Raw genomic sequence first — 9260 nt, forward strand, 5'->3', positions numbered from 1 at the left:
GACTCTGTAGTGAGAGAAGCTTTTCATGCTTTCTCTCCATGGTTGCAGAGAGAGAACCTTGAGTTTTAAACACAAGGTTATCCTCATTTAGTTGAAGGATTAATTCTCCTCTGCCCACATTAATCATAGCTCTTGCTGTGGCTAGGAAGGGTCTTCCAAGGATGATGGATTCATCTTCATCCTTCCCAGTATCTAGGATTATGAAATCAGCAGGGATGTAAAGGCTTTCAACCTTTACTAACATGTCCTCTACTTGTCCATAAGCCTCTTTTCTTGAGTTTTCTGCCATCTCTAATGAGATTTTAGCAGCTTGCACCCCATAGATTCCCAGTTTCTCTATTACAGAGAGGGGCATGAGGTTTATTCCTGAACCAAGGTCACACAGAGCCTTAAAGATCATGGTGCCTATCGTACAGGGTATGAGGAACTTTCCAGGATCCTCTTTCTTCTGAGGCAATCTCAGTAAATCCAATGCATTTAATTCATTGGTGAACAGGGGAGGTTCATCTCCCCAAGTCTCATTTCCAAATAATTTGGCATTCAGCTTCATGATTGCACCAAGGAACTTGGCAACTTGCTCTTCAGTGACATCCTCGTTTTCTTCATAAGAGGAATACTCATCCGAGCTCATGAATGGCATAAGGAGGTTCAATGGAATCCCTGTGGTCTCTAGATGAGCCTCAGGGTCCTTTGGTTCCTCAAAGGGAAACTCCTTATTGATCACTGGACATCCCAGGAGGTCTTCCTCCTTGGGATTCACGTCCTCTCCTTCCCTTACAGGTTCGGCCATGGTGATTAATTCAATGGTCTTACACTCTCCTTTTGGATTCTCTTCTGTATTGCTCGGGAGAGTACTAGGAGGGATTTCAGTGATCCTTTTACTCAGCTGGCCCACTTGTGCTTCCAAATTTCTAATGGAAGACCTTGTTTTATTCATGAAACTTACAGTGGCCTTAGATAGATCAGAGACTAAGTTTGCTAAATTAAACGTATTTTGTTCAGAGTTCTCTGTCTGTTGCTGAGTGAATGATGGAAAAGGTTTATTATTGTTAAACCTGTTTCTTCTACCATTATTAAAGCCTTGTTGAGGCTTTTGTTGATCCTTCCATGAGAGATTTGGATGATTTCTCCATGATGGATTATAGGTGTTTCCATAAGGTTCACCTAAGTAATTTACCTCTGCTATTGCAGGATTCTTAGGATCATAAGCTTCTTCTTCAGAAGATGCCTCTTGAGTACTGTTGGATGCAGCTTGCATTCCATTCAGACTCTGAGAAATCATATTGACTTGCTGAGTCAATATTTTATTCTGAGCCAATATGGCATTCAGAGTATCAATTTCAAGAACTCCCTTCTTCATAGGCATCCCATTACTCACAGGATTCCTCTCAGAAGTGTACATAAACTGGTTATTAGCAACCATGTCAATGAGTTCTTGAGCTTCTGCAGGCGTTTTCTTTAGGTGAATGGATCCACCTGTAGAAGTATCCAATGACATCTTTGATAGCTCAGATAAGCCATCATAGAATATATCCAGGATGGTCCATTCTGAAAGCATGTCAGAAGGACACTTTTTGGTCAGCTGCTTGTATCTTTCCTAAGCTTCATAGAGGGATTCACCTTCTTTCTGTCTGAAAGTTTGAACATCAGCTCTAAGCTTGCTCAGCTTTTGAGGAGGAAAGAACCTGGCTCAGAAAGCCGTGACCAGCTTATCCCAAGAGTTCAGGCTGTCTTTGGGTTGAGAGTCCAACCATATTCTAGCTCTGTCTCTTACAGCAAAAGGGAAAAGCATGAGCTTGTAGACTTCAGGATCTACTCCATTAGTCTTAACAGTATCACAGATCTGCAAGAATTTAGTTAAGAACTAAAAAGGATCTTCAGATGGAAGTCCACGAAACTTGCAGTTCTGCTGCATCAGAGAAACTAGCTGAGGTTTCAGCTCAAAATTGTTTGCTCCAATAGTAGGAATGGAGATGCTTCTTCCATGTAAATTAGAATTAGGTGCAGTAAAGTCACCAAGCATTCTCCTTGCATTATTGTTGTTGGGTTCGGCTGCCATCTCCTTTACTTGTTCGAAATTTTCAATAAGGTTGTCTTTGGATTGTTGTAATTTAGCTTCTCTTAGTTTTTTCTTCAGAGTCCTTTTAGGTTCTGGATTAGCTTCAACAAGAATGCCTTTTTCTTTGTCCCTGCTCATAAGAAAGAGAAGAGAAAAAAAAAAGAAGAGGAATCCTCTATGTCACAGTAAAAAAGGTTCCTTATTGTTAGTAGAAGAAGAAAAGGAATAGAGGTGTAGAAGAATGAAGAATCCAAACACAAAGGTGATGATAGGAGCAGAGATGTGAGATGAAGAGAAGTGTTAGTAGATGAATAAATAAATAGAAGGGGATGAGAGGAGGAGAGAATTTTCGAAAATAATTTTTGAAAAGGAGTTAGTGATTTTCGAAAACAGTTTTTGAAATAGGTTACTAGTTTTTCGAAAATTCAAATAAAAAATAAAATAATTAGTCTAATTAAAGAGAAATTTTGAAAAAGAGGGAAGATTTTTTCGAAAATTAGAGAGAGAGAGTTAGTTAGGTAGTTTTGAAAAAGGTAAGGAACAAACAAAAAGTTAGTTAGTTAGTTGAAACAAATTTTGAAAAGATAAGAAGTTAGGAAGTTAGAAAAGATATTTTGCAATCACTTTTTTGAAAAAGGTAAGATAAGAAGATATTTTTGAAAAGATATGATAGAAATTAGTTTTTGAAAAAGATTTGATTTTTAAAATCTCAATTAATGACTTGATTCACAAAAAATCACAAGATATGATTCTAGAACTTAAAGTTTGAATCTTTCTTAACAAGTAACAAACTTGAAATTTTTGAATCAAAACATTAATTGATGATGTTATTTTCGAAAATATGATGTAAAATTAAGAAAAAGATTTTTGAAAAATATTTTTGAAATTTTCGAAAAAAAAATTAAAAAAAGATTTGATTTTTGAAAAAGATTTTGAAAAAGATAAGATTTTTTTTTAAATTGAAAATTTGATTTGACTCATAAAAACAACTAGATTTTAAAAATTTTTGAAAAAGTCAAATCTAATTTTCGAAATTTTAAGAGAGAAAAAGCGAAAGATATTTTTTTGATTTTTGAATTTTTATGATGAGAGAGAAAAACAAGAAAAATGATGCAATGCATGAAAGTTATGGATCAAAACATTGAATGCATGCAAGAATGCTATGAATGTTAAGATGAACACCAAGAACACTTTGAATGTCAAGATGAACACCAAGAACATATTTTTGAAAATTTTTATATGCAAAGAAAACATGCAAGACACCAAACTTAGAAATCTTTTATGTTTAGACTCTATGGATGCAAGAATGCATATGAAAAACAAGAAAAGTCATAAAACAAGAAAACATCAAGATCAAACAAGAAGACTTTCCAAGAACAACTTGAAGATCATGAGGAACACTATGAATGCATGAATTTTTCGAAAAATGCAAGATGAATATGCAACTGACACCAAACTTTCAACTTGACTCAAGACTCAAACAAGAAACACAAAATATTTTTGATTTTTTTGATTTTATGCTTTTCTTGTATTTTCTTTTAATTTTTTCGAAAATTATTTTGAAAAAGAAAAATAAGGATTCCAAAATTTTTAATATGAATTCCAGGAATCTTATGCTCTTTAGTCTAAAGCTCCAATCAAAGGGTCAGGCATGGCTTAATAGCCAGCCAAGCTTTAGTATGTATCCAGACATGACAAGCCTAACATGCCCTACAGAGGAATTATACATGGATTTACAGCTAGCCAGGCTTCAACATGCTTCATGAAACTCTAGAATTCATTCTTAAAAATTCTGAAGAAAAATATATTTTTGAAAACATTTTTATTTTAAAATATTTTTTTTTCGAAAACAAAGGAGAAATTTTTGAAAGAGTTTTGAAAACTTTTTGAAAAGAAAACAAAAAGAAAGTTACCTAATCTGAGCAACAAGATGAACCGTCAGTTGTCCAAACTCGAACAATCCCCGGCAACGGCGCCAAAAACTTGGTATGCGAAATTGTTACTCAGGTTGTGAATTATTGTTCGAAATTGATTCCCTGGCGATGGCACCAAAAATGGATGCACAGAACCATGGTCTAAACATATCTTCACAACTTCGCATAACTAACCAGCAAGTGCACTGGGTCGTCCAAGTAATAAACTGATGAGCGGATAATTTATACGCTTTTTGACATTGTTTTTAGAATGTTTTTAGTAGGATCTAGTTACTTTTAGGGATGTTTTTAATAGATTTTGTGTTAAATTCACATTTCTGGACTTTACTATGAGTTTGTGTGTTTTTCTGTGATTTCAGGTATTTTCTGGCTGAAATTGAGGGACTTGAGCAAAAATCAGATTCAGAGGTTGAAAAAGGACTGCTGATGCTGTTGGATTCTGACCTCCCTGCACTCAAAGTGGATTTTCTGGAGCTACAGAACTCGAAATGGCGCGCTTCCAATTGAGTTGGAAAGTAGACATCCAGGGCTTTCCAGCAATATATAATAGTCCATACTTTGGCCAAGAATTGACGACGTAAACTGGCGTTCAACGCCAGCTTTCTACCCAAATCTGGCGTCCAGCGCCAGAAAAGGATCCAAAACCAGAGTTGAACGCCCAAACTGGCACAAAAACTGGCGTTCAACTCCACAAACGGCCTCTGCACGTGCAACACTTAAGCTCAGCCCAAACACACACCAAGTGGGCCCCGGAAGTGGATTTATACATCAAATACTTACTCATGTAAACCCTAGTAGCTAGTTTATTATAAATAGGACCTCTTACTATTGTATTTGACATCTTTGGATTACCTTATGATCCTTTGATCACGTTTTGGGGGCTGGCCATCTCGGCCATGCCTGAACCTTCACTTATGTATTTTCATACGGTAGAGTTTCTACACTCCATATATTAAGGTGTGGAGCTCTGCTGTTCCTCAAAGATTAATGCAAAGTACTACTGTTTTCTATTCAATTCTTCTTATTTCTCTTCTAAGATATCCATTCGCACCCAAGAACGTGATGAAGGTGATGATTATGTGTGACGCTCATCATCCTTCTCCCTCATGAACGCGTGCCTGACAAACACTTCCGTTCTACATGAAGTAAGCTAGAATGAATATCTCTTAGATCTCCTAACCAGAATCTTCGTGGCGTAAACTAGAATGATGGCGGCATTCAAGAGAATCCGGAAAGTCTAAACCTTGTCTATGGTATTCCGAGTAGGATTCAATGATTGAATGACTGTGATGAGCTCCTAACTCGCGATTGCAGGGCGTTAGTGACAGACGCAAAAGGATAGTAAATCCTATTCCAGCATGATCGAGAACCGACAGATGAATAGCCGTGCCGTGACAGGGTGCGTGAGCATATTATTCACTGAGAGGATAAGATGAAGCCGTTGGCAAGGGTGATGCCTCCAGACGATTAGCCGTGCCGTGACAGGGCATTGGATCATTTTCCCGAGAGATGACCGAAAGTAGCCATTGACAGTGGTGATGTATCACATAAAGCCAGCCATGGAAAGGAGTAAGACTGATTGGATGAAGATAGCAGGAAAGCAGAGGTTCAGAGGAACGAAAAGTATCTCCATTCGCTTATCTGAAATTCCTACCAATGATTTACATAAGTATCCCTATCTCTATTTTATTAATTAATATTCGAAAACCACATAACTGTTTTATATCTGCCTGACTGAGATTTACAAGGTGACCATAGCTTGCTTCATACCAACAATCTCCGTGGGATTCGACCCTTACTCACGTAAGGTATTACTTGGACGACCCAGTGCACTTGCTGGTCAGTTGTATCGAAGTTGTGACAATTATGAATTAAGATCAGAGCACCAAGCTTTGGAGCCATTACCAGGATTTGTTGGAGCCTGGAGATCACAATTTCGTGCACCAAGTTTTTGGCGCCGTTGCCGGGGATTGTTTGAGTTTTCGGCAAGCTTTTGGTCCGGTAACATCAGTGCCAAGTCTGATCCGGCAACAACGCCAAGTTTTTGGCGTCGTTGCCGGGGATTGTTTGAGTTTGGACAACTGACGGTTCATCTTGTTGCTCAGATTGGGTAACTTTCTTTTCGTTTTCTTTTCAAAAATCTTTCAAAAATATTTTCAAAAAAATTTCTCTTTTGTTTTCGAAAAAAAATAAAAATGTTTTCAAAAATTTATTCAAAATTTTTAAGAATGAATTCTAGTGTTTCATGAAGCATGTGAAGCCTGGCTGGCTGTAAAGCCATGTCTAAATTCTTTTGGACTGAGGCTTCCAAACCATCAGAGGCAAGTTACATACTTGGTAAATGATGAGCAGCAATTTGTTATCAAGAGCAATATACTCTGGTGTTACATGCTGAAGCTTGGCTGGCCATTGGCCATGTCTAGTGTTTTGGAATGGAGCTTTCTTTGAAAGCTTGGCTAGCTAGTGAGCCATGTCTAATTCCTGGACTGAAGCTTTAGACTAATATGGCAAGATTCCTGGAATTCATATTAAAAATTTTGGAATCCTTATTTTTCTTTTTCATAATAATTTTCGAAAAAAAATCCAAAAAAATTAGAAAATCATAAAAATCAAAAATATTTTTCTATTTCTTGTTTGAGTCTTGAGTCATATCATAAGTTTGGTGTCACTTGCATATGCATCTTGCATTTTTTCGAAAATATCATGCATTCATAGTGTTCTTCATGATCTTCAAGTTGTTCTTGGTAAGTCTTCTTGCTTGATCTTGATCATTTTTTGTTTTGTGTTGTATAGTGTTTTTCATATGCATTCTTGAATTCTTAGTGCCTAAGCATTAAAGATTTCTAAGTTTGGTGTCTTACATGTTTTCTTTGCATCAAAATTTTTTCAAAAATATGTTCTTGATGTTCATCTTGACATTCAAAATGTTCTTGGTGTTCATCTTGACATTCATCTCATTCATACATGCATTCATTGTTTTGATTCAAAAATTTCATGCATCGCACCTTTTTAGTGTTTTTCTCTTGCATCATGAAAATTCAAAAATCAAAAAAAATATCTTCCCTCTTTTCTCTCATCAAATTCGAAAATTTGGATTGACTTTTTCAAAAATTTTTGAAAATCAAATTGTTTCTCATGAGTCAAATCAAATTTTCAATTTGAAAATCTTATCTTTTTCAAAATCTTTTTCAAAATCAAATCTTTTTCAAAATTATTAGTTATTTTTGAAAATTCCAAAAATATTTTTCAAAAATCTTTTTCTTATTTTTATACCAAATTTTCGAAAATAACATAAACAATTAATGTTTTGATTCAAAAATTTGAAGTTTGTTACTTGCTTGTTAAGAAAGATTCAAACTTTAAGTTCTGGAATCATATCTTGTGATTTCTTATGAATCAAGTCATTAATTGTGATTTTAAAAATCAAATCTTTTTCAAAACTAATTCCTATCATATCTTTTCAAAAATATCTTCTTATCTTATCTTTTTCAAAAATATCTTTTCAAAATATCTTTTCTAACTTCCTAACTTCTCATCTTTTCAAAATTTGTTTCAACTAACTAACTAACTTTTTGTTTGTTTCTTAACTTTTTCAAAACTACCTAACTAACTCTCTCTCTCTAATTTTCGAAAATATCTTCCCTCTTTTTCAAAAATTTCTTTTTAATTAACTAATTATTTTTATTTTTTTTATTTTTTTTATTTCAAAAATTTTCGAAAATTACTAACATTTTTCAAAAACCATTTTCGAAAATCACTAACTCTTTTTCAAAAATAATTTTCGAAAATTCCCTCCCTCTCTCTCATCCTATTCTATTTATTCATTCATTAACTAACATCTCTTCCTCACATCATCACCAAATTCGAACCCCCTCTTCTATCTGTGTTCGAATTTCTTCCTCTTTTCTTCTACTCACATAAGGGAACCTCTATACTGTGGTAAAGAGAATCTCTATTATTATTATTATTATTCTGTGCCTTCTTCTTTGTCATATGAGCAGGAGCAAGGATAAGAACATTCTTGTGGAAGCAGATCCAGAACCTGAAAGGACTCTGAAGAGAAAATTAAGAGAAGCTAAATTACAACAATCCAGAGATAATCTTTTAGAAATTTTCGAACAGGAGAAGGAGATGGCAGCCGAAAATAATAATAATGTAAGGAAGATGCTTGGTGACTTCACTGCACCTAATTCCAATTTACATGGAAGAAGCATCTCCATTCCTGCCATTGGAGCAAACAACTTTGAGCTGAAACCTCAGTTAGTTTCTCTGATGCAGCAGAACTGCAAGTTTCATGGACTTCCATCTGAAGATCCTTTTCAGTTCTTAACTGAATTCTTGCAGATATGTGATACTGTTAAGACTAATGGAGTAGATCCTGAAGTCTACAGGCTCATGCTTTTCCCTTTTGCTGTAAGAGACAGAGCTAGATTATGGTTGGATTCTCAACCCAAAGACAGCCTGAACTCTTGGGATAAGTTGGTCACGGCTTTCTTAGCTAAGTACTTTCCTCCTCAAAAGCTGAGCAAGCTTAGAGCTGATGTTCAAACCTTCAGACAGAAAGAAGGTGAATCCCTCTATGAAGCTTGGGAAAGATACAAACAGTTGATCAAAAAGTGTCCTTCTGACATGCTTTCAGAATGGACCATCCTGGATATATTCTATGATGGTTTATCTGAGCTATCAAAGATGTTACTGGACACTTCTGCAGGTGGATCCATTCACCTAAAGAAAACGCCTGCAGAAGCTCAAGAACTCATTGACATGGTTGCTAATAACCAGTTCATGTACACTTCTGAAAGGAATCCTGTGAGTAATGGGACGCCTATGAAGAAGGAAGTTCTTGAAGTTGATACTCTGAATGCCATATTGGCTCAGAATAAAATATTGACTCAGCAAGTCAATATGATCTCTCAGAGTCTGCATGGAATGCAAGCTGCATCCAACAGTACTCAAGAGGCTTCTTATGAAGAAGAAGCTTATGATCCTGAGAACCCTGCAATAGCAGAGGTAAATTACTTAGGTGAACCTTATGGAAACACCTATAACTCAACATGGAGAAATCATCCAAATTTCTCATGGAAGGATCAAAAGCCCCAACAAGGCTTTAATAATGGTGGAAGAAACAGGTTTAACAATAATAAACCTTTTCCATCATCAACTCAGCAACAGACAGAGAACTCTGAACAAAATGCTTCTAATTTAGCAAATCTAGTCTCTGATCTATCTAAAGCCACTGTAAGTTTCATGAATGAAACAAGGTCTTC

The 9260-nt window shown here is 35.7% G+C and overlaps 2 non-coding genes across 2 annotated transcripts; one reads left to right on the forward strand and one right to left on the reverse strand.

The window, feature by feature from the left end:
* The first annotated feature begins 1552 nt into the window (after positions 1–1552).
* On the forward strand, positions 1553–1660 carry LOC148567498 (small nucleolar RNA R71). Its single transcript, XR_015882244.1, has one exon. It is a non-coding gene; the product is annotated as a small nucleolar RNA R71 (small nucleolar RNA).
* A 6860-nt stretch (positions 1661–8520) lies between these two features.
* LOC148567499 (small nucleolar RNA R71) lies at positions 8521–8628 on the reverse strand. The gene has a single exon (XR_015881906.1). It is a non-coding gene; the product is annotated as a small nucleolar RNA R71 (small nucleolar RNA).
* Between the last annotated feature and the right edge of the window lie 632 nt (positions 8629–9260).

The sequence above is a fragment of the Arachis ipaensis genome, chromosome B4 (genome assembly GCF_059453495.1).
Source record: "Arachis ipaensis isolate K30076 ecotype BB chromosome B4, ASM5945349v1, whole genome shotgun sequence".
Classification (NCBI taxonomy): Eukaryota; Viridiplantae; Streptophyta; class Magnoliopsida; order Fabales; family Fabaceae; genus Arachis; species Arachis ipaensis.